Source organism: Ailuropoda melanoleuca, chromosome 11 (assembly GCF_002007445.2).
Source record: "Ailuropoda melanoleuca isolate Jingjing chromosome 11, ASM200744v2, whole genome shotgun sequence".
Taxonomy (NCBI): Eukaryota; Metazoa; Chordata; class Mammalia; order Carnivora; family Ursidae; genus Ailuropoda; species Ailuropoda melanoleuca.
In genome coordinates, this window is record NC_048228.1 from 52,914,530 (window position 1) to 52,941,225 (window position 26,696).

Here is a 26,696-nt window from a genome sequence, read left to right on the forward strand (position 1 = left end):
AAATAGTATAAAAGTTAGGGATATAAATACAGATAATCAAATTGAGAGATGTGCACTGTTACGAGCTGAATGTTTGTACCCTCCTCCCAAATTCGTATGTTGAACCTAATACCCAGTGTGATGGTAGTTGGAGGTGGGGTCTTTGGGAAGTGAGTAGGTCATGAGGTTGGAGCTCTCATGAGTGAGATTTTTTTTTAATAAGTGCTCCTATGAAAGAGACCCCAGAGAGCCCTCTTGCACCTTCTGTCATGTGAGGACACAGCAAAAACCAGGATGGATTTCTCATCAGACACAGGAGCTACTGGTGCCTTAATCTTGGACTTCTCAGCTTCCAGAACTCTGAGAAATAAATGTTTGTTGTTCAAGCCACCTGGTCTGTGACGTTTTTGTCATAGCAACCCAAACAGAATAAGACATGCACATTAAACAAAATAGTTTTTATACGAACTCTGGTTAATTTTTAAGCGTGCTGAAAATTGGTTAAGGGACCTAGGAGTGTTTGTTTCTCTCAGGGTTCGTTTCAAAGGGCAGGGGGCATATTGGATTTGGTGTCATTTCCAGTAACATAGTGCAAGGATGAAGGCCCACACATGTTTAGTGTTGCAATACTATAAAAAGCCACTTCAACCAGCAAAAGTCCTCAGAGACAGCTAAGCACACCAGTGTCTAGGGGCCGCAGGGAATTGGAAGAAAGGATCCAGTGTAAACATAACTTCCAAGCTGACCATTGCTCTATTGCTCTCTTGGCAGCTGGAGGTGGGGTCTTTGGGAGTTTCTTGCTTTCTGTTGCACCGTGTGAAGGTAGGCACACCCTCTGATCAATAGAGTTTTCTCTTGTCTAATGCTTTGATAAGAAACGTTAATTTTATTCAAACAAAAAAAATCTCTGTTTGCGTTCGTTTAATGTTGACAGGACTGCAAAAGGACTTTCATGGGCCCCGGACACTCTTACCTTTACGGGGCTCTCCCATCCTAATCATCTCAATATTACAAATTATTTTTGATAATAATTTTGATAATAAGGGGGATATAACTTGAAATACTTCAACTTTTTCTTCTGTTTTAGGCAAAATTTAGTAGATTTTTTGTGAGCCCCCAAAATTTCATCTTTCTCTTTTGTGAGAAAAAAATAAGTCTAACTCAAGCTTCTTTATTTTGACCTTAAAAGAAATTGAAACATTTTCATGGGTCACTAAAGTTATTGTGGGTGCTAGGCACTGTGTCTACTGTGGTTAATGTGTAAGTCAGCTGGCCCTGATTTGAATTAGATTTTGAATTTTTAGTTTCTATCTCTCTACCTCTAAGGAAAGTAATATTTGAATTGATGTAGACGTCTGGTTGCTAAAAATCAGATCTTGTTCCTTAAGACATATATTTATATGTCTGAATATTAGTTGAATTTTATAGACTTGTGTCTCACTATGTGTATCTATATCCATATATAATTTGTGTTCCATAGGGAGCCACAATTGTTAAAAATTGTCTATTAATATTGAACCAGATATTAAACCCATGTATTTTTACTCACCATTCTGTTAGCAAAGGCTTAGACAACTGTCATCTCCTGCTTGCTTTGAAGACCTCATGATGCATCCTAGACCCTCCTGAGATCCTGCCCTATAACAAATAGTATTGTATTTTTTAAAAAAGATTTTATTTATTTATTCGACAGAGATAGAGACAGCCAGTGAGAGAAGGAACACAAGCAGGGGGAGTGGGAGAGGAAGAAGCAGGCTCATAGCAGAGGAGCCTGATGTGGGGCTCGATCCCATCACTCCAGGATCACCCCCTGAGCTGAAGGCAGACACTTAATGACTGCGCCACCCAGGCGCCCCCAATAGTATTGTATTTTTAAAAAGAATTTATTTATTTATTTGCCAGAGATGGGGGAGGCGCAGGGAGAGCACAAGCAGGGGGAGCAGTAGGCAGAGGGAGAAGCAGGCTCCCTGTTGAGCAAGGAACCCAATGCCGGGCTGGATCCCAGGACCCGGGGATCATGACCTGCGCTGAAGGCAGATGCTTAACCAACTGACCTACCCAGGCATCCCAGTAATATTATATTTTTAGCCCGTGGTTTCTGCGCTTGCTCTTTTTCTTTTATTTGCATTAATTTTTTATATATAAAATATCCCTGTGAAGTGGTCATATGTTTCTATTAATTTTTTCTGAAGGTGATTTCTTTAGTGATGAGATCATAGCTTACCTCCTATAAGTAGTGTTATGATGTCGCAGAGGATTCTGCAAAATCAAAAAATGCCATATGGAGGTTCCATGTTAATTTTAAAAACTACAAATGTTACTCTTTATATAGAAAGGCATTCAAAATAGTCAGTGAGAACCTTTTTTTTTTTTTTTTAAAGGAAATTGATGTCAAGAGCTGGCCAAAAATTAGGTCTTTATTTGCAGCAAGCTCTTTCTTAAAATTAAGACATTTTCCACAGTCCTCTAGATCATTGTATTGAATTTTAAAGGGTATCTAACAGTTGTCCCCTTTGAAGAAACCAGTCCCTATCCCCTTACCATTTTCCCTGCTTCCATGGGGCCAGGTATGAGTGTAACACTTCAATGCCAGTGCCTGAGGACATGTTCCACTCCTTTCCATCCCAGATGTATCGAAGAATGAAGAAAGGTTCAGAATGGTTCCCACTATAAACATGGAGATATCATGTAAATGCTTTTAAAAACTCTTCGTTATTTTGCTTCTGCAAATGTAGAATGTCTAGGTGCTGGATATTCATGGTAAACAAAACAGCAAGAAAAAAAAATCTCTGTCCTCGTGAAAGGTAACATGCTATAGATGTCTGTTTTGTTTTAGCTGTTGTGACCCCTTACTTCTGAATCCTAGAGTAGAGGTTTCATTTATTTGATAGAAGCAAACTCCAAAACACAGTTTGGGGAGCTGGCTAACCTCCATTCTGCAGAGTTAAAATAATTAGAGAAGCAGGAGGAAGTTTCTGAAATAATAATCAAATCTGAGCTGGAACGAGTGTGACCGAAGCAACTCCAAGCACATGTGGGCTGACCCCTGGCGATCTGACTCCACATAACCTGGGAATTCCTTTCACCATGACGACTGGGTCCAATGACCTTTGGCAGTATAAGTGAGGTGCCCGTGGCTTCTGGAAAAATGTGAAGAAATCCTGTTGGGATCATTTCAGTTCACCAGGGAACCCCACAGGACCATGGCAAAGGACTATCTAAAACAGAGAAATAATTCATCTCAAAAATCTCATTATTTTGGTGTGAAGCTTATTCATGAAGAGACCTCTGCTTGCCTCTGCAGTGGAAATGGGTGCAGAAGTTTCTAGATAATTTGGGGGAGGTGAGTTGATTTTTCTCAATTAAAATTCTTCATTTCTCATGCAACTTATAAGGAGGTTTCAGAAGTCAGCTCAATCACCTGATGGAACTGCACTAAGCCTTTTTTCCTTGCCACGTAAAAGGTTTCTTTCATGTCTTTGCCTCTTCAGTGATAGAAAAGAGTAGCAATAACATTTTGCTTTTTTAATAACTGAAAATGTAGAGCAAAACAGTAAACCTAAGATATTAATTTCTCTGGAAAAAGACACAACAAAAAAGTTCCTTTACTCTTTCTTAATCCATTGTTTGTTTTTAATTGCTTTTAGGGACGAGAAAAATGAATGATATAAAAAGTAAAGGATAATTCCTCCATGGTTTCCCAACATTTCTTAGTGAACATGCTGATGAAATCTCAAAGAATTAAATCAGAACTCTAGCCAATGCTGATGTATCCCCTCTGCGTCCCCCCGATCGTCCCATCTTCACTACTGCAGCCCTCACAGTACTTAGTTTTCAGGGGCTTTCTCTGGCCACCAGAGTCCACTATACCCGCAGAGCCACAGGCTGGAAATACTGGGAAATTAATGCCCTTGAAAGCAGCCTCTAACTAATGACCCACTAGCGTAACGTACATATCCCAGCTCTCTCGCCCCTCAGGTCTCGCCCTTCAAATGTTCCACGTGGTTCCAGTGAAGCTCCAATTAATCCGTAGCGATAACTTTTTTGATAACTACACTTGATTGAGTGTTTTCTCTTTCCTTCCCTACTCTCTCCCTATCCCCCCATGGTTATAGGGATCACTTTCAAAATAAACTATTTACACTTGAATCTGTATCTGAAGTGACCGCTCTTAGGAAGAATGTAATTAAGGCAAAAGCCTCGAGTACTCTGGGTTCTTCTGAAGAGGAACCACTGTGTTTAGTGTCTTGAATTTCTAAAGTGGGGTAAAAATATGCCCTTTCGTATCACACAGATTTGCGAGAACGTGTAAGATGTTTTAAGCTTTTAAATAGTCGTATAAGAGAGTGCTTTCAAATGTAATTTAGTTCAAATATAATATACATGAATATAAGTAGCACATAGATTAACCAAATGTTAAATATAACCAAATTATAAAGAAAAAAAACGTTAAGAGGATACTACAATTGTCTGGTAGAACATTTCTATTTAGTTTAGACTCACTGATGTTCTGATAGAGAGCTCTGCTACTGCTGCCCTCGCCTTTGCTGGTTCTCTGCTTGGCCTGCCTTCCCCCTTCCCTTTTTACTCAATTAGAGCTTGAACCATGAGGCTTCTGTGCCAGAGAAGCCTCCCTGTTAGGGTTTTATTACATTTGAAAAGCAAAATAACAAGGATTCACTTGACAACGTACCCAGTGTCACTGTTGGTCGGTCAAATTATTTATTATGTCTCATAGGTTGTCATTTTTTTAATTTAAATGGAAGTGTTTTGTCAATACCAGGTTTTATTTATTTAACTTTAAAAAAGATGTTTCTGGGGCGCCTGGGTGGCACAGCGGTTAAGCGTCTGCCTTCGGCTCAGGGCGTGATCCCGGCGTTATGGGATCGAGCCCCACATCAGGCTCTTCTGCTATGAGCCTGCTTCTTCTTCTCCCACTCCCCCTGCTTGTGTTCCCTCTCTCGCTGGCTGTCTCTATCTCTATCGAATAAATAAATAAAATCTTTAAAAAAAAAAATAAAAAAAAAAAATAAAAAAGATGTTTCTTCATATGCTCTGAGGTGGATTTTTTTTCTCTCTACCATATTGGCAGTTTGGAAATATCCATGTTTGCTCTGTTCTCTCTTCTTCCTTCCTTCCTTCCTTCCTCCCTCCCTCCCTCGCTCCCTCCCTGCCTTTCTTCCATCTTTCTTTTTTTCTTCACATGCAAATGTAAACTTTTCTAGAGAGCTTTTTATTTTACCCATCATACTTTCACTTAGAAAGTCAAACTTTTCTGTGGAAATTTTTACACATTTTACACCTTGTTTTCAAAATACAGAGCGGAACCAATTCCAGGGAGGATTTATATCTTTTAGTCTCTTAGTTTGGGATTTTTTTCTCAAGTCCTCAGTATTTGTGCTTCACAGTTTAGGTACTTGTTCCTGAAGCTGACTTTCGACTGTTCATCAACCAGTGGCTGTGAACAGCAAGACTAGACTTCCTAGGCTGTCAGTGGAAGGTGGGAGAAAAATACAATTGATGAATTTATCAGTTGGGTAAGGAAATGAAATTTACATAAATGATGCAGAGAAAATCCTCTAACTATATGATCTGGTATAAATTTACCTACTTTTATTGCATGTCTAATTTGTGTCATATAGTTCACATCTTACTAACTATTGACTATAATGCCACAAAGTAGTTGGATCCTCATCTTATCAATGAGGAAACGGAGGCTCAAAGAAGTTTAATAACTCGCTAAAGTTTATCTGAGTAGTAACAGGGTAGAAAAGAAGCCAGGCATACGCTCAAGTGAAAGATAACCTGATTCTGAACCATGAGAGACTATGGTCTCTGGGAAACAAACTGAGGGTTTTAGAGGGGAGGGAGCTGGGGGGATGGGCTAGCCTCGTGAGGGGTATTAAGGAGGGCACGTATTGCATGGAGCCCTGGGTGTTACATGAAAACAATGAATCATGGAACACTACATCAAAAACTAATGACGTACTGTATGATGACTAACATATCATAATAATAATAAAAAATAATAACCTGATTGAATCTAGTCAGCATGTTTAGTCCCAGCTACCTGATGATGAACTTGGGCCCATACATGAATGAATGAATGAATGAATGAATGAATGAATGAACAAATAAATGAGCTAAGAGAATAGTTTCTCTGTTCTAAGACAGACTAAGAGACTAAGAGACTAAGATGGAGCTCTGGTAACTCTGGTCATGTAATTAACAGGGCAGGAAGAAAGAGCATTAGCCAGGAATATTTCTATTTTCTTTAAAGTCCTGGCATATTAGTGCCAGAGTAGACCAGTGAGAATTAATTATCTCAATAGAAGATAGAGATAGTGAAAAAAGAAAATAAAGCCTACTCTTTTTCTCTCCTGGGCATCATTATAGAAAACCCCATGACTTGGAATTAAACAGCTTTTATTTAGCGGAAACCCAAGTACCTGGGAAATAGAAGGACAAATTAGAGGAGAAGCTTTGTGCTAGAGTGAAGGTATATTTTCTGGATTAAAAGGATACTTGATATGTATAAAGGAAGCGAGAAACCATAACACTGAGTAACTCAAGGCTAGTCAACAGTCTTAGAGGATTGTTTTGTTAGAAACCAATGGTCTAAGGACATCTGTTAAAGAACATTGGCCAGTACAATTGTTGTGGAATATTATTATCAGAGTGCCTTTCAGATTGTCGTAGTTCAAAAAGTCCTGAAAAAAAACGTGGCTGACTGCGGGTTTCCATACTTTTATTGGTCAACTCAGGCTGACAAATATTTAACTGCCATGGCTTCTCATGAACTGTCCAGCTCTGGTTGAAGCCAGGGTTTCATGGTTAGCTTATGAGATGATAATGCCAGGTACCAAGAGCTATTGAAGATAAGAAGAAAACCACTTTCCCTTGCTCAATGAGGCTTTTATGAATTTAAATAGGTGCTTCTGGGCATATCTAAGCAGTCCCAGTAGGATTCAGTACCTACAGACAAGATGTTCTCTGATGAAACTCACCTGGAAGAGCTGAATTAACTTGGCAATGGGTGGGGGCAGATGTCTCCCCTCTCAGATGCAGTACCAAAAGCAATCTCTCTCATAAAAGTAATCACTTTTCAGGAGTCCAGAGGTCAACGATGCAATCTGTGGTGTCCCCGTCCAATGAGGGACAGTTGCGTTACCTTTGTCAGCCTAATTCTACTGTGAAATTCAGGTGACTTTTTTTTTTTTTTTTTCAGCTGTAAATCCCCTGGATCCAGCTTTCTGGTTCCTGGGGAAAGTCTCTGAGCTCACCAATGTCTCTCTCTCACTTTATAGTTTTATTTAAAAAAGGCATAATTTCCCTACAATAACTTTACATATTTAAAATTTGCAATCTGATGAGCTTTGATAGATGTATACATCCCTGAAACCATCATCAGAGTCAAGATAATGAATATATCCATTATCCTCAAAAGCTTCCTCCTGCTCCTTTGTAATTCCTCCCTCCTGCCCCTTTGTAATTCCTCCCTCCAGCCCTGCTGCTCAGAAAACACTGGTCTGGTCCCCAGAAAAATGTTGGTCCACGCTGGAGGCTCCCACAGAAAATGGTCCTAGAGATCAAGGTGCAGCCTCAGACGTTGTCTGAACTAGCTCAAAATTCATGCCACATCTCTCATGCCACATCTTATTTGTTAAGCAAGTCACTAATATCAACTCAGATTCAAGAGGGGAATTTATTCCACCTCTCAATGGAAGGAGTAGCAAAAAATTTTCCACCATCTTTAAATTATTACACTGAAATTGAAATAATCATAATAGCCTAAACTCCTCATTTTAAAGATACAGATACCAAAGCATGGAGTTTTGATGTGACATCAGTTTTAAGTAAATACAATTTTCTCTAAAACTCCAAATTTCATGCTTAAGACTTCAGGAAAGATTTAAGTCAAAAACTTTGTTAGAAACCTGCCACGTTGCTTTTGGCCTCTCTCTAACTAAAAAAAAATACCTTCAGCAGTCTGCTTAGAGCTTCCCAGGACAAAGCCCTCCAATTCCTATCTACTTCACGTGAGGGCTAGAAAAAGAAAAACTCCGATCGGCAAGCCATATGGGAAATTCTCACAGATGCCACAGAAAGGGATGTGATCATTGCAAGCACTCGGCATTGTGTGCTGTCCGCCTTGTTTTCACCATCGCACTTTCCTAAGGCAAGCCTTCCAGGGTATGACCGAGAAATGAGAACAGCGTTCCAAAACATTTGGGGAGGATTTAGATCAGGAAAGTGTTGTCACAGATTGGCTTCTCAAGAAGCAGATGCTGATGAAAATGTTCTAGAGATCTGGTGTACAACAATGTGCATATAGTTAACACTTGTGTGCTGTCCACTGAAACGTGGTTAATGTGGTAGATTTTATGTCATGTGTTTTTTTTACCACACACACACACACACACACACACACACACACGCAAATAGGAAGTAAATTGTGAAATGATTTTGAATTTAAAGACATTTTAGGGATCAAAACCTATGAAAAGAAGGGGGAGGCAGGAGCGCCTGGGTGGCTCAGTCGGCTAAGCATCTGCTTAGCTTGGGTCATGATTCCAGGATCCTGGGATGAAGCCTTGTGTGGGGCTCCTTGCTCAGCAGGGAGTCTGCTTCTCCCTCTCCCCCGGCTTGTGCTCTCTCTCTCTCTCTCTCACACTCTCTCTCTCAAATAAAAAAATAAAATCTTTTTTAAAAAAGAGAAAAAAAAAGAAGGGGGAGGGAACAGGATTGGGCAGAAGAGAACAGTTGTATTGCAATTCAAACCCTATAGAGACTTAGACAACCCAGCATGGTAAGCCCCAGAGCAAATACTGTCATCCCACCTAGAGCTGAAATGACTCACCTTTATACCCTCACTGAGCCACTGGGTGCAGTGTGCCCCAGGAAGGGTGTGACTTTGGTCAAGGCAAATGTCTGCAGCTGAAGGGGGATATGGGCAGTGGAACTCCATATCCCCTGCCATCATTGGAGACAAGAAATACAGATAACGACATAGGGGGAAAGTAATGACTTTACTTTTGAAGATATCACCTGAAATCCCTGAAGGAATAATATAGAGCACATGATTCAGTAATAATTTCAGCACACTGAAAATAGAATCGAAGGGTATTTAGTAGTCACTTTAGCTAGAAAATATCTGCTATTTGTTTTCACACACACACACACACACACACACATATACACACACACCCTCTTTTAACATAATATAGATAAAGGTCAAAAATAAGATAGTAGGGTTATGAGTATGGGGAATATAATATATTTATGCTTTTTAAATTTCTATACTGAGTTCATTCATATTATTAGCAGTTATGGTTTTTTCCACATTTTTTATGTTTTTCTATTAATTTGTGTTTCTATAAAAACAGAGTCTCTATCCAAAATACACTAATAAGATGCGATTTGAAGGGCCCCTAGGGGCGTCAGTCTGTTAAGGGTCTGCCTTAGGCTCAGGTCATGGTCCCAGGGTCCTGGGATGGAGCCCCTCATCGGGCTCCCTGCTCATTGGGGAGTCTGTTTCTCCCTCGTCCGCTGCTTGTGCTCTCTCTCTCTGTCAAATAAATAAATAAAATCTTTTTAAAAAGATGCAATTTGAAGCTTTAAAATGTTACAGAAGGGTAAATATGTTGACTTACTTCTTAATATTTTCATGTAATTTTGCACTTTCATACAGAGCCACACTTTTTCCCACATTTTCAACCAGAATATTTCAAGGCTTCCTAAGATCATACTTGCTCTCTTCATGAACTTAAATGAATTGCTTATTTTTTCTAAACCTCAGTTGCCTCCTTTGTAAAATGGAGATATGATGGCGCTTACTTAATAGAATCTTTCTGAGCATTAAATAGTATGGTATGTGCAGATGGCTTATGGCAGCGGTTGAAGAAACAAGTCAGGAGCGTAACTGAGTATATGGTGATACTGGTAACCATCCCTTCATGAGCAAAAATCAGCTATTGCCATAGGATACCCTTTTGCAAAAGGTATTTGTTGAAAATTAAAGATTTAGAAATGGAGACCAAAATTCTAATCCCACTGTTCAGTTTCCAGGACTTTTCTTCATCCGTCACCAGGTGGCCCCACATCCATAGCCTTCCTGGCTCTGCACTCATGGAAAATGAATCAAAGGGCAAGAAGTCACTGCAGCAAAGCTCCGTGGTGATAATAGTCCAAAGAGCAGATGGTCCATTTAATAATCAGTTGTGCATTTGGGTAGAAGAGGGAAAAGCAAGCTTCGTAGGTTTGAAATGGGCAAGAAAGCTGTTAAATGTGTCTAGACATTTTTCTTCAAGACTAGTCTCAATAAAAGAGGTAAATAAATCATCCTATTGATGTTGAACCCTTCAAATAGTCCATGGCCTAGCATGTTTGGCTGAGAAAAATCTCTAATCTTTACCTTTTCTCTCTTTTGAAAATTAATCAATTCCTCATTTCTTGGCTTTACCTGATTACTTACAAAACAGTTTCAGAACCCTTTCCTCCTCTTCTACCTGAAACACACACCAAACTACAGATTATACATTCTCAAGGATCCTGTCAGATTAAGGGTTTTGTCATATCATGACAAATTCATTATTTCTTCCTCTTATCTCAGAATCCTTGAAATCTTCAGATGGAGCCTCATAACTTTCCTTTCAGACAATGAACCATTCTTTCCAGGCTAGCTCATGTAAGCTAGAGGAAATGCTTGGCAATTGATTGCAACTGATACATAGTATTCGAACAAATGGTAAAGGAATTAATATGGCGGAACTGAGCATATAAGAACCACCATATTGTAGTATTAACGGTTAAGAGTCTTAGCGCTAGAGTCAGAAGTTTGGTGTTCTAGTTTAACGTAATAGCTGTGTAGCTTGGATAAGTCATTTCCAGATAATCATACTTCCTTCATGGAGGTGTTTGTGAGAATTAAATGAGATCATGTGTAAAGCGCTGAACATTTTGCCTGGAACATGGTAAAGGCATAATAATGCCTTTCATTACCATCACTGCTTTGACTCACGATATCATGGGCTGATGAAATAATTAATTTCCTCTTCAATGGAAAGATCTAAACATATCCGTGCTGATTTTTCTCAACTGATTCTGAATCGAACTTCAAAAACCAGCTCTAAATGGTGCAATATCTTCCATGTTTGTTTTTGCAGAGGCAGAGGTGGTCAGAAGAGTGGACAGCCCAACATCACTTGAAAGAGTGCAGCCTGGAATTCAACTGGATGGTCTGAGTATATGTACATTTTTCTTATTTAATCTTATTTTAGTTTTAATTTCAGCTTATTGATCTGAGTATATATTTTGGCCAAAATATAAAAAATTATATTTTGAGTGAATTCACAGACTTTTCAAAGTAAATGAGAGACACTTGATTTGATTGTATACACTCTATTACATATTTGATTTTTATCTCAGGAACAGATGCACAAATAAGACAGAATTATAGCAGTCTTTCCTGCACCTGTCTTGTAAGTAAGAAGGTAAAATTAGTCTAATCGTAGCGTGGATAAATCACGATTCATAATCAAATGTGACTTATCTTCTGTCTAAAATTCCCAGCTTAATGTTTTACATGAATTGTTGAGATTCTATTGTCAGTTAATCCGTGGCAAGGACTTTTGCAGCTAGCCATCAGGACAGCAGTAACACCAGATAGAGGGCATATTTTGATATTCTTCCCACATTTTAGAGAAGGCTATTCAGTGCTTATCTTCTAAGATAAATGTGTTATTAAGATAGCCACTTTCATCAAGTAGTTATATGCCTAAAACATTTCAAGATGGATTCAACGCCATATTCATTATACGTGATGTTTTGAAACTTACCAAAAACTTAATTGCACTTTCAAAAACTAAAAATTGGAACAAAGATTAGCATCAATGATCACTTATATCCATACTTAATTAATAATATATACATACATGCCAGGCACTATTTTGCAGATTTTTTGTATATTATTTCATAGAATTTTAAAGACAATTTAATGAGGATTATTATCCCCTTTGACATATGAGAAAACCAAAGACTTAATATACCAGATCACTAGTTTTCAAAATGTTGACTATGTACTTTTTTTTTTTAAAGATTTTATTTATTTATTTGACAGAGAGAGACAGCTAGTGTGAGAGGGAACACAAGCAGGGGGAGTGGGAGAGGAAGAAGCAGGCTCCTAGTGGAGGAGCCTGATGTGGGGCTCGATCAGAACGCTGGGATCACACCCTGAGCTGAAGGCAGACGCTTAACCACTGCGCCACCCAGGTGCCCCGACTATGTACTGTTTTATTACGTAACAACTGATACATGCAAAACAAAAACATTTCCCAAAGGTAGAAAGGTTAAAGCATAAAGAAAAGCATAATCAAAACACGCACTCAGGACTGCACGCCATGAGCCCCACTCCAGAGCTTTGTCACTATCATCAAACATATCTCCGTTCCTCCAAGATTCAGTTCCTCCGCTTCCAGAGTTATTTACAATCCTAAACTGTGCTTTATTCTTACAGTTAGAAGTGTTGTTATTTTCCAGAGCTAGTCTGACATTAGTTTATTTGTGACAATTTTTTAGTTTGTATAAAAGTGAACCAATGTTTTGGCAGCCATTGACTTAATGTAAACACGGTAAGCATAATTCTCGGATTTTGCACTTCCTGCTCAGAATTCATCAGTTGCTTTTGCAGTTTTCATTTAGTATTTACACGTGATTTCTTGACAGTCATTTACTTTATACTGATTCAATGAGGAAAACTCAATTTAGCATTACACTTCAAAATAGTTTCCTTAAAACTCCAAAATTTGAGATTGAACAGGAATAACATAAAATATGCTTCCTCATAATTTTTTAACGGGTTTTTTATGTTGTCAATGGGAATATTGAAAATACAGTAAACCACACACAAAAATCCTGCTGCTTATATCTCAGAACTAGCAGATTGCTGAAAACTCTAATGCTTTTCCTTGGTTACCCTTGCAATATACCTACAACTTGCCAAGCACTGGCCACAGGATTTCTGCAGAGTATATCATTCCGTATTTTTTATCTGAATTGTTGATGGAATGGAAAAGATGGTCCTTCCTTCCTTTCCCTGATCAAATATTTACTAAACACTCAACAAGTGCTGGAAACTATACCCAAATCTGAGGCTTCAAATGTGAAAGGATATGATCCAAGTGTCAGGAGACCACACAATATTAAGAGGTCACAAATGAATGTGCTTACTTTTAAATTGATTGAATAAAACATTTACGGCTGCAAATGGAATCCAGAATGTAATAGAGTCTTAACGAGTTTATGTAGGTGCTGTGGGTATCTGGAATTCTGGATGATGACACTTTGTGACAGCCAGCTGCTGCCTTGAGCAGATGTCAGTGGAGGGGTGAATGCTGGGGATCTCCTCTCCCATGTCATCCTTTATGTCCAGCAAGATCCACACACTAAATTACACAGATGTACAGCACTTAAATGAAGCCTTGAGAACGCCGAAGAAAAAGTATGGAGGGAGCTAGAATAACTGCTTACATGAGAAAGTAAGGAAGTGCTTCAAAACAGAATGGGATTTGTTGAAAGGACAAAGGAGCCAGCTTTAGGAAGTTGTCCTCGTGGGGAAGGGACGGGGTGAGCAAAGATCTCAAGGAAGTGAGGGATTTAGCCAAGTAGATATCTAGTGGAAGAGAATTCCAGGAAGAATAAATAGTCATAAAATGGAAGTGTGGGGCTATATGTTTAAGGAAGACTCAGGAGCCCTGTGTGGCTAGAGTGAATGAACAAGGGCGAAAACAGTCAGAAACTTGGTCAGAGAAAGAACAAAGACACAGCGTACAAAACCTCCTGACTCATTTCCAGGGACTTGGACATTAACTCTGAGATAGGGGAGCTAGTGGTGGATTTAAGCAGAGGAGAGTCCTGGGCTGCTGTTTTGAAAGGACCTTACTGGAAGTGCATCCAGAGTAGACATGCGTGAACTTAAGGATACCAGTGAGGAGGTCACTGCTGTCATTCAGGTGGCTGAAGATGGTGGCCCAGACCAGAGGGTAACAGTGCACGTGATTAAACTTTGAAAGTGAACCAAGATATCCTGCTGTATTGGATATGGAATGTGTGAGGAAAAAAAGAGCAGCTGAGGATAACTTCCAAGCTGGCTTATAATAATATGCCAGGTGACAGATGTATGGGTAGGGACAAGGCAGCTAGGGTGGCCGGCATGGATCCAAAAGCTGTTGAGGTGTAAGATTGATAAGAATTGGTGGTTAAATCATCCTTTTAACTTTATGTTAACTATATAAAAAAAATCATCCTTTTAACTTTAAAGGTATGTACTTCTCAGCATAGGACATATATTTTTTATAGCCTTTTACTTTATATCAAAAGCCTATTAATCCCATCCTGCAGATACTTCCGGACTAGCTGTCTCATTCCTCTTGCTCTGAACCATCAATTTCTCCTGCCCATTTCTTGATATATTGCATGATAATTATAAAAGATAAATATTTGGGGATATAAATCCCAATTTTTTAATATACTGGTAATTAAAAATGAGGGGGAAATGTGCTCAAACACTTGTGTGTGTGAGGGGGTGTAGAAACATATACACTTTTCTCACAACTTTTTCTGTTTCCAGTTGGGGACCTCACACGACTAGGAGAACCGGGATGAATCGATAGGGCGAAGTTTTATCATCTTTGTACTATCAACCCGGACATGTTATTGTGAGTACTGTTAAACAATTTTTCTTTTTCTCACCTTCCCACCTTCACAAGCCTTTTGGCGCCCACCCATTCTTTGCATCTCTCCCACCTACAGCTTTGTCACTGCGCTCTGGCAGACCAGATCCTGCCCCCCAGAGCCTCCACCTCTCCTTCCAAATAAAAATTACCCCCACTCCCGGTGCCCTATGTCCACCCCCACCTCAGTGCTGCAGACAAGTCATTGATCTGGCTTTAGTGCTTGATGTTCTGATGAGTGAATAATCTAAAGCCGCCAGCAATGAACTTTAAGAAGAATTTGCAGAACTAAAAGCCATCTCTAAAAGGGAAATGTGTGGGGTTCTATTTCATTGCAGACTACCTCTTAACCATCCCCTGACAGCGCGCAAACACAAGCCCGCCCAGCCCCCCCACACACTCATGCCAAAAGTAAAATGGCAAAAAATGAGCTTTGCGGGCACATGCAACCCTTTCTTCCCACACTCCTCCTCTCCCTCCCAATTTAGGTTTTTATACCCAGAGCCTTAGTGTAGGAAGGGTTTATGTGTCTGTTAAGTGTGCTTCTAGGTGCCATTCTTCTCTTCTGGGAGCGCCCTGTAGATTCATGCATTGCTTCATCCAAAGCAATGGTGTCGTCCTTGGTATTAGAAGGCAACATAGTATTGACTTGATCAGAATGAGGCTTAGAAAGAGACCTGAAGGGGCACCTGGGTGGCTCAGTCATTAGGTGTCTGCCTTCGGCTCAGGGTGTGATCCCAGGGACCTGGAATCGAGCCCCGCCTTGGGCTCCCTGCTCCAGTAGGAGCCTGCTTCTTCCTCTCCCACTCCCCATGCTTGTGTTCCCTCTCTCGCTGGCTGTCTCTCTCTCTGTCAAGTAAATAAATAAATAAAATCTTTAAAAAAGAAAAAAAAAAGAAAGAGGTGTGAAGAACTAGTATGTCTTTCAGTACTTTACGTGATTTTTTCTCACTTATAGTTTAATTTCCTTGTATCAGAATTCAATTATTAAATGACAATATGAAAGATCATTCTTTCTTATTTTGTAGTTGAAGCATATTTCCAACTACATCAAAATAAAAGTAACTAATAAAAATACTTTAGATTATAAACGCAAGAAAGTACAGTGGAATTAGGCCCGTTCCTGATTTCAGTATCCAAGAGCCTCCCAGGTCTATTAAATCCATTGCTTTCAGTCTGGGATACAGTTGAGTGCTGGTGGCTCCTGACAGATGGAAAGACTTGCCAAGAGAGGGTAGGGGGTGTCTCAGCATATTGAGCAGAATCATAAAAAGGGATCAAGGATGTCTGGCTCAGTCGAGTGTTTTCTAAAGGCAGACCACACTTAGATGTTTAAATTTGTAGCCAAAAATCTCCAAACACAACTAACCACAGGGACTGTGAGGAAGTCAGGCCCTTTGGGAAAAATGTATGAGTGCCGTAAACTCTTGAGCAAGTGTTAAACATACCCCAGAATTACGGTGCTATCTTAACTTCGTGTACCATAACGAGAACTAAGGCAAGTGAGGGCCTCACCATGCTGAGATTAAACTAAGATGAGTGTTTTGGGGTAACTTGGTATTTCCCAAAAGAGAAGACAACATAAGAACAAAGAAATGCAAACCAAAGACCTTTAAAGCGAGCAAGGAAATAATAGATAACTAGTTTTATGATCTATAGAATACTTAGAAAGACATGTATCTCTGTAGACAAAAAGCTTTTTTGCACCCTCCCTCTTTTAAAGAATTGCTGTAATTTTCACTCTCCTAAAACCAGAACCCAAGATAAGGCTTTGGATGCTGACAGTTCACCTGTGAACTGAAGATCCAGGAGCCCAGAGCGAGTTGTCAGAACTTAGTTAGCTGCATGAGTTCCAGAACTACAAAATCTGCAAGTGGGTAGCTGGGCCTGGTGGTGGGAGAGGTCAGAACTACTCCTTCTCCCTATTTCCCCTATCCATGTGTGTATCTGCCAGGCCCTGAAGCCAGGTCCCAACCTTTGAGTGTCATCCCTGAGCTGGCACATTCCAGCTAGAAAATAATGTTAGTACGTACAAAAATCTCTCTACAGGGTCACAGAGGAGAATCACAGGTCTGAGTCAGAGCAAAACCTGGAAATCTATTCCACTCAATTATCCCCTTAAGACCCTCTTAATATTCCCTTCCCTCAAATCTCTTCTCTCTGTCAATCCCAACCTTATTAAAAAGTCTTTAGAGCTGGCTCACTTAGCGTTCTCAATTTTTTTATCCTTCCCCTTTTTAGCTTTTGAGTTTCAGTGGGCTTTCTTTAGAGAAGTTCACTGTTCTTTCTAATGAAAATACATCTAGGTTTTCATCCCCTTCTAAGCCTCCCACATAGTTGTCCCTCCAACCAATAGAACAAAAGTCCTGGAACATGCTAGCTTCATCCTTAGATGAAAGAGGAAGAAACATGGAGAGAACTTACTCCTCGATATGCCTGTCCTTGTCATACGTATTTACATTGAACAAATTCTCAAGTATACAATGAATTTTTTTATTATTCTTATGTATACATAACTGTGGCTGCTAAGTAGAAAAATGACGTTTATGTGCAAAGGGCTACCTTATGTTGTGTGCTGGTCTCAGCCTATGAGTAACTGATGCTGTGGCTGGACCAGCCCTATGGTTCTTGGTATGACTGCAAGATACCCTCAGTAACAACCATCAGGAAACTTTGAGAAAAAATAAAAGGTTTATTCCTTGTAAGTCCTGGAAACTCCATGGTGCACTTGGGGCCACGTAAAGTACTGCTAGGCCCTTGGAAGATACTTGGCAGATAAGGTAATTCAATTACATCTGAACAGCGCATTCCAATCCAATAAATAGAATTTGGCCTCTAGCATTTATAATGTAAATCCTACAGAGCATAAAAGCTTTTTCACGCCCTTTAGGTGGATGGCAAAAATTGAAGTGGGTGCTGGGCAATCAAAGCTTAAGTCGGGCACTTGCATTACAAAAAAGAAAAACCACCTGTTGGGGCTCACACGACACCCTACAATCTCAGTCCTGTATCTAAATCCTAATTTAGAAACAATCCCTAGAAAAGGAAAGAACCAAATAGCAAGTGAGACCATGTGTCCACCACCCGGGTAGAATAGGATTAAAAATAAGAATTGAGCTGACCTACAGGAAAACAGATATATTTCTTATTTCTTGTATACCCATGATTACAAACTGACGTTTTTATTCATTTCACTATAAATTGTGTTAAAAAATTGGTATTTTAATTGAAAATGTAGCCAATGTTAATAAATGCTGTGCGTTCTCTCTAACATGACCCACACTTCAGTGCTCCAGAGCCCCCAGATCTTCCCATTCTCTGCCTGTGTGGAGAGCTGCCCGCGCCTCTGCTAAGGAGTGCAGAGCGGCAGGTCTGCAGCTCCCTGCAGTCCTGTCTTCACGTGGAGTCCTTCCTTGAGGAAATTCTATTTTCCTTGACTCTTATATTACCTGATTTCATCTGACCATGGTGCCAAATGAACTCTGTCTTTAAAAAATCCATGCTCACCTCCCAGAAATCTCGACAGGCGATCTGATTACCTCCAGGCTAAGGTTGAGACTGTGTATTAAAACTCCTGGGAAGCCATAGGTCACCTTGGCTTTAGGAAGCTCAAGTTTATCCCTCAAGTTCCTGGTGGATGTTTTCCAAAAGAGGTCTTTGCAGGATATATGACACCTCTTTAAGCGTCTGTCTGGCTGACAGCCTACACCATTTTTTTATTCATTGTGTAGATACAGGCATCTCCCCTTCCAGAGTAGGTCATTAGACTACCTTTGTCTTACCTCTCGGTATTTTATTTACTAGTAGTTGGATATGTATCTTTCTTTTATCTATTTATTTATTTTTTAATTTTTTAAAAGATATTTTATTTATGTACTTGAGCGAGAGAGCCAGAGAGAGAGAGAGCAAGAGCAGGGGGAGGGGTAGAGAGAGGGAGAAGCAGACTCCCCGCGCAATGTGGGACTTGATCCCAGGACCCTGGGATCATGACCTGAGCTGAAGGCAGATGCTTAATCAACTGAGCCACCCAGGCGTCCTATTTATTTGTTTTTAAAGTAGGCTCCATGCCCAGTGTGTAGCCCAACGTAAGGCTTGAACCCATGACCCTGAGATCAAGACCTGAGTTGAGATGAAGTGTCAGATACGTAACCCACTGAGCCACCCAGGCGCCACTGGATGTGTATCTTTAGACTGCCAGGAAACTGGCATTTATATTCAAGATGACAGTCTTTGTTTATATATTATGTCCTTACCTGACTAGTCTAGAGTCATGTCTTATAAATCATAATCCTTTGCTAAAATGTGCAGGACTTTCTACATTTTGTTATCTCTGAGCATTCAATTTAGAATGTGAAATTGGCGGCCTGTAGTTTATAATATTCCTACCTATATGGCATGTTCCTTCGAAGTTCTCAGGAAAGTGATGAATTAATTATGGAGAATTCTAATATGAAATGTGTAACATATTTTATAGAGCCTCATTCTCCCTGCCCTCAATCTTTCTGTTATAGTACCAGAATCAACATTTGACTAACGTTTGTTTCAGTTATGTAAGCTCCCTAAAACAGTTTAGCAAAAAGAAAGTGATATAAACATTAACAATGCTTGCAAATAACAATCAAAACCACTCTCTACAAGAAAGGTTGCATGTTTATTTCAAAGATGTTTCCTGCAGCCATTAGCATAGGTAGTTGTATCTTTAAACGAGGATCATTTTGTATTACTGAAGAGCGAAAGCCTAAAGGAAATTAAAGGCTTTTCTAACTACTCATGTCCCTGTTGGAATATAAAAACACATACCTGAACAACCACAGCATTTCCATAAACCAGTAAAGTGATGACTCAGAAAGTTAAATACCCAAGTCACGAACCACTTACATACGAATGTTTTAAAGTTATGTAAAAGTCCTATTTTAAAAAATATTCGTGTAATTAGAAAAGAAATACATTGTGCAAAAGTCATTTAATCCCTGACTCTTCCCTGAAATGTCTCCAGGAAATTCACTTGTTTCAAAAAATACTATGCTGAAGGACATTGTAGGGTTCCAACAGATGTATTACGATGACAGTAAACATTCTTTGCCATTTGCTTTTGTGATGTCCTAACACAGAAGAGAATTTCGGATGAGGATTTGTTGCTAGTACACATTCTAGTGTATTGCTTGCAGTTCAGTGATGTGCAAATCCCAATGTGTTTGACTTCAGCCATATTTGTGGCCACTTAACCAAATTCCTCAGATTGTGGCCTGGTCCCTGGTTATTTCTATCAACTAATGGCTGGTTCAAATTTCTACACATTTAAGTTGATTAATTGTGTGGACATAGGCTTTGAGCAAAACCAGATGAATGCAATGAACTATGTTGTGGTTGATTTGGTGGGCTCATGCACACAGCAGAAAGTGCCCAAAACACAATGGGTAGCAGAGATCCAAAGTAGCAGTATGATCCCTGACACCCAGTATATGACCTCAATGGAATTGTTACTTAACGCAAACTGATGAATGATCTTGATCATTACTATAAAACTTTGATCTCGAAATATGTATTGTGGATGAAGAAGATACAACTAGTATGTTCCATTGTAGCCACTGAAATCTTAAATGAAATGAATTTCTGCATTGAGTGTAGAACTGATTTCCATCCTTAGAAGCAGAGCGGTTCTCTTTAAAATGTATTTATTGTGTATTTTCCATAAGACAACCAAACCTGGGAATGCAAAGATCTGTCATTGAAGAGAGAGTTCACACTCTAGAGTGGGAGAGAAGTTTTATAATATAGATATTAACAGAGTTGCAAGGAGCTCCAAAGTATCTCCAAACTATATTTTATACTAAGTAGCCTCATTAGATATGAAATAGAGAAAATTAATATTGTGCAAATTAATATTGAACAGATTAATGTTACCCAACTCTTAAGGCTATTGTAAGGATTAACTGCATTATTATAGATAAAATGCTCAAACTAGTGCCTAACATATATTAAATGCTGGCAATCATAAGCACTTGTTATCATGGAAACTCCACACTTCCCCTTCTTCTTTGGTTTCTGTAGTAGTAGCTGCTATTTAATAGATGCTTACTGTATACCACATAATTTTTTTTAAGGATTTTATTGTTTATTTGAAAGAGAGAGCACAAGACGGGCAGAGGGACAGAGGGAGAAGAAGACTGCTCGCTGAGCAGGGAGCCTGATGTGGGACTGGATCCCAGGACCCCGGGATCATGACCTGAGCCGAAGGCAGACGCTTAATCGATTGAGCCACTCAGGTGCCCCTATATCACATATCTTACCCCAAGTAATAATTCATTAGTCCTTTCCATAACTCTCTGAAGTAACTATTCATAATCCCAATTTATAGGTGGAAAATTGAGCATTCAGAAACCAGTAATTTGCTTGATTTTAGTTCTAGTGAATCCAGAGCTAAAATCTGATCTATACTGTTCTTCTAAACCACACAATGGACAAAGGTCATTAGTGGAGAACTGCGATCATACTGCTCAGCGCTCCAGCAGTTTTACTGTCTGGAGGATTGGCCCTTTCCATCCACCCTTTGCTCCTTTCATGCTGAGATAGAGATCTACTATAGCTTGCAGGGTACTGGAAAAATACACAAAGTGAATTCACAATTTTTCTAATATTTTCTCCCTTTCTACAGCAGGCCTGTAGAGAAGATGGAGTTTGTGGCCTTCAGGGAATGAAGGAAAAGTATTTGAGCATTAGACCTTCCATAATCAACGGTTTGTAGAAAACCTCTATTTCTAGGTGTATCATGTCCCGTTCATTCCAAATCACTGAGCCATCAGGAGACACCAAACAAACATGATCCATGAGGAACAGGGATGAACGAGGTTACAGCAGAGAAGCACGCTTTACTTGGGCAGAGCCCACGCTCACTGCCCTGACCAGCCTAGCCTGTGCCGGCCGCCTCCTGAGGTCTTTCTTAAGCAAACTAAGTGTGATTAAAATGGGCTTTTAACAATACTCAACTGTCTTTTTATGTGATCAGCTGTGTTTATTTCTGTTGTTTTAAAACTGGAATAAGTATGCTTGAGTAAGTGTACATACACACCCACACACACCCACACACACACACAGGTGCATATTCTTTTTTTTTTTTTTAGGTAATGAAAGGCTAAAATTTATCAAAGAGTTAACCATTTGCCAGGACTGTTCATGCAGGACATTATTTCATTTAATTAATTTCATTTAATAATTGGCCTTATTCGTTAATCTTTAAAGCAGCTCTATGAGGTAGGTATATTATTATCCTATTTTCACAGATGAGGAAACTGAGGCCCCCAAAATTTTAAGTAAAATGCCCAAGATCACAAAGCTAGTAGAACACATGAGGTTGTAGAGGAAGTGAAAACGAGAAGCCAGACAGCAAAATGCAGATCTTGAGTCTTTATGCATCATGTTAGAATGCTTCCCATGGTCTTTAGAAAATTTAGAAAATAATTAAGAAATAAATGTCACTCATAATTACATTGTTAGGAGACGATCGTAATCTATATTTTCATGCTTTTATGCACATAGAGACTATTACGCCAGTGCAAGGTTTTCATTTTTTTATTTGATGTATCATAATGCACAATTTAAAATATTTTAAGTTGTTTGAATATTATGACTTTATTTTCTATAGTATATATTACTTATTTGATGATTTCCCTGTTTTTAAGATTCATATAGCTCTCATTTTTAATCATAAAAGTATTACACTTATATCTTTGTGTTTAATGTTTTTTATTCAGTTATTTAAGATTGTCTTTTGGGATATATTACTAGAAGTGTAATTGCTGTGTCAAAGACATTATTTTGTTTTAAAGCTCCAGATTCCTTTGAATGAAAGTTTATTTAGAACTTCTCACAAGAGTTTCTATTCGTTCCACCTGTTGACACCTTATTTACTTCTCTGTAGTGGCTCTTACCCCCGAAGAATTCCAAATTTCTAGTCAGTTAGAGGACAAGCTGTTTTTCAAATGGGAGCCAGCTATTTATTTCAATTGAAATTAGTTTAACAAGTTAAAGTAGTGTTTGCATCTCCTACACTGTTTTCTCCCAAGTCAACCATTACTTAAATACAGGCTTTGGATTCTTTAGAGCTTTCTAGAAAGTTCTGGAGAGTTCTGTCTGTGCCGCCACTTACCCTAGAAAGTCCAGGTCTTCTTGGAGTCTTTCCGGTCTCTTTCCTCCAGGCTTTCATAGTCTCTCTACCTCACAATGTTATTCAAATGTGGCTTCTCCTTCCTCATTTCAGCTAGATCTGTTGCTTTCCTAGTTTCTCTGGTGCCTGGAAGCTTTTTGTACTTTGTGTGTTTTTTTGATCCACCAGATCTTGCATTTGAGAACAGGTGCACCTCCTCCCATGTCCCCTGACTTCCTCCGGGTGCTGGGCTCTGGGGCCAGGCTTTTACTTGGGATTGCGTAACATCTCATCTCTAGGCAGGAGGGTAGGGATAATCTTCCAATCCACAACATGTCTCTCAGGCATGACCTAAGAAGAATTCGAGATCCTGGACATAAGTAGAACTGTGATGATTCTCAACACTGTCAGTCAACACTTACCAGATTCATTATGAAGAAATAAGCTCCATTTTTCATTTGCACACTTGGGGCTAAATCCACATTGCAAACAAAAGATAGGTTAACACAGGTTAGTTAGCCAGTAAACAAATCTCACCTTTTTAATGAAAGGAGCAAGAAGTGCTATGTGAGTTGCAAAGATGACCATGGAAGCATGCAGAAGACCATGTATCATCCATGATGGCTTCCTACTTAGATGAGTACTGATATTGGCCTTATAGAAATAAAGACCAGAGGAGTAGAGTCCCATGTATTAAGCTGAGGACTGGGAGATAGAAATCAAAAAATTTGGGGTCTAATCCCAGCCATGGCAATGACTTTACATATTTGGACAAGTCATTTTGACTTTTGTTTCTTAACAGTGAGTGCTAATATGAGGAAGATGACATTACAATACCAAGTGTGAACTGTGAGGAAAATTGCAAAACAATCCATCTAGTCAGTTCTTCATATGGACAAGAAGTAGGACTAGACAAAAGTGACCGCTCAACTTGCAGCCCATGCCATCTTTCAAGTGTGTGTTGCAACATTCATATTTACCAGGTTTTTTGAAATAATAAAATAATACTTACTAGAATAACAATTGAAACCATTCTAAAATGTTGGTCAAGTGGTAGAGGCAGTGACAGAAATCAAAGCCTTGTAAAAATAAGACCTGGTGACTTTGCCTCTCTTAGACTTTTTGTTTCCCGAAAGAAGAAAAGCACAGGTGCATTCTGTCAACTACATGCTGACGGATTCTTGGAAACATGGACAAAAGAGAGTCCCATCGTTTTCAAAAACACTTTTTAATATTTATCTTTCATGGTTAATGAAATTTGTTAGCAAAGAAAGTTATCTTAGCTGCACAAGGGGTCAGGGAACACAGCAGAGAGGTGATGGAATATTTTAGGGACGGATAGCCAAGGGCTTGGAAGACTTAAAATATCACTGAAACAAATATGGCTTGATTGTCTAGGACCAACCACTAAATCTTAGATAAGAAAAACGAGACCCAGGGTGCCTGGGTGGCTCAGTGGGTTAAGTGCTTGCCTTCGGCTCAGGTCATGACCCCAGGGTCCTGGGATCCAGGCGGGCTCCCAGCTCAGCGGGGAGCCTGCTCCTCCCTCTCCTAGATTGTATTCTAAAAATTTTGAACCAAGTTGGTTTGTTAGTATTTGAAATGTTTTTCCTCTAGAAATGATGTTCTGAATGGTGGATTATACTTCACAGAATAACCCCTGTCCCAGCACACTCCCAATACATACACACACACACACACACACACACAAATACACACTCTTTCAAATATATGGCTACATGATGTAGCACAGGGTTTGATCAATAGAACATGGTAATCACCCACCAGCAATTATTATGGGCTGAATTAGTGGCCTTAGAAAAACTGCTTAATTTCTATTATTTTCATTTTATTCATTTGAAAATAAAAATAGGGGTGCCTGTGGGCTCAGTCGGTTAAACATCTGACTTTTGATTTCAGCTTGAGTCATGGTTTCAGGGTCATGGGTTCGAGCCCCGAGTCCAGCTCTGCACTGAGCATGGAGCCTGCTTGGGATTCTCTCTCCCTCTGCCCCTCCCTTGCCCCCTACTCACTCATGTTCTATCTTTCTCTCTCCTTAAAAAAAAAAAAAAGAAAGGAAAGAGAAAGAAAAATAATTACAACTTCCTCATAGGGTGGTTGGTCGTGAGCACGATGTAAGCAAGGTGAGAAAAGTGCGTTTGCAGTGCAGTATCCTACAAAATGTTAGCTCCTGATGCGGTCTAGTGCTCTGTGGTTAAGCTGCTCTCTGGATTAAATCACCCTGTATAAATGATGGGCAAAACAAATGCTTTTTAAAAAGTTTCTATAGAGCTAAGTGCATAGTGTGTCAAGATAAGCTACAGTAGGTCAGGAGAGTAACTCCCCCAGCTGTGGTGTTGCCAGCCGGCCATCTGGCCAACAGAAATATTTCTTCACTGTCTCCCCTCCCTTTCCCAGCCGTAGTGATTGCTGCTTCCCAGAAAGCAGTGTCTGTCTGCTCTCCCTCCTTTGGTGGGCCTTTGTCCTGTGTTTACCATGTTATCCTCCTTATTTTCATAACTTCCATAAAACTGTCATAAAAGTTTCATAGCTCTTTATTCTCTAGTTATTTCATCCATATGAGATTTGTTTCTTTGGTTATTCTATTTTTTTTTTAAGATTTTATTTATTTATTTGACAGAGATAGAGACAGCCAGCGAGAGAGGGAACACAAGCAGGGGGAGTGGGAGAGGAAGAAGCAGGCTCGCAGCGGAGGAGCCTGATGTGGGGCTCCATCCCAGAACTCCGGGATCATGCCCTGAGCAGAAGGAAGACGCTTAACGACTGAGCCACCCAGGCGCCCCTATTCTATTTTTTTTAAAAGATTTTATTTATTTATTTGACAAAGACAGACAGCGAGAGAGGGAACACAAGCAGGGCTAGTGGGAGAGGAAGAAGCAGGCTCCCAGCAGAGGACCCTGATGTGGGGCTCAATCCCATAATGCCGGGATCACGCCCTGAGCAGAAGGAAGACGCTTAATGACTGCACTACCCAGGCGCCCCTCTTCGGTTATTCTAAGACCCACCTTCGCATCTGTAGATCAGAGTATTCAGCACAAGTCTAGGCACGAAATTGGTACTTGGCAAATGATAAGTAAAGAACAGGAGGGCATTCTCCAGGTGACGAGAATGCTATCATAAAGCCAGAAGGTGAAATGGCCTTGTTGCCTTTTATGGGTATTATCTAGATTATAATGACCATATTGAGAAAGAAGGAAGGGCAGAAAGATGCAAACCACGGGGACAAGTGGAAAGAACTAGATAAAAGAGCAATAGTCAAGCCTGAAGTCACCCGAGAAGCAAGTCACTTCATAAAAATTTTTAGTGACAGTAATTTCTCAAGAAACAAAGAAGTGCCATTTGTCAGAAGCTTAGAAAAAGAAAATCTTTTTAAAAATGGGAAAAGAAGATGAAATTGAGCAGGAAGATCATTTTCAGGAGAGTAATTGAAGGTTAACAGTATACCAAATAAATCTGCAGAATTAGAAGTTTCAGGCTGCCAGGTAGGTGTCTAACTCATCTTGTCGTTTGCACTGCCTACAATCGATCAATAATTACCTCTGCCTGCCAGGTAGGTGTCTAACTCATCTTGTCGTTTGCACTGCCTACAATCGATCAATAATTACCTCTGCCTTCCTTATTTTGAGTTGTGATGGCTCTGCTAAAAGATTAAATCATGATTACAAACAGCAACTATTTTTAACATGTACTATATGCCAGATCCGGCTCACCAACTGTATATAGATCATCATATTTAAGCATTACTTCAACGTAATGCCTGAGGAGCCACTGCGGAAACTTCAACTTAGAAGCATTAAATAACTTGCCCAGTGAATTACTGAATT

General features: G+C 39.6%; 1 long non-coding RNA gene across 2 annotated transcripts; it reads left to right on the plus strand.

The window, feature by feature from the left end:
- The first annotated feature begins 654 nt into the window (after positions 1 to 654).
- Positions 655 to 22,272, plus strand: LOC109489613. 2 transcript variants are annotated; one of them, XR_002142655.2, is made up of 4 exons: positions 655 to 801; positions 11,145 to 11,228; positions 14,606 to 14,693; positions 21,364 to 22,272. It is a non-coding gene; the product is annotated as an uncharacterized LOC109489613 (long non-coding RNA). The 2 variants fall into 2 exon arrangements; XR_002142654.2 differs by having other exon boundaries at positions 11,145 to 11,216.
- The last annotated feature ends 4,424 nt before the right edge of the window (positions 22,273 to 26,696 follow it).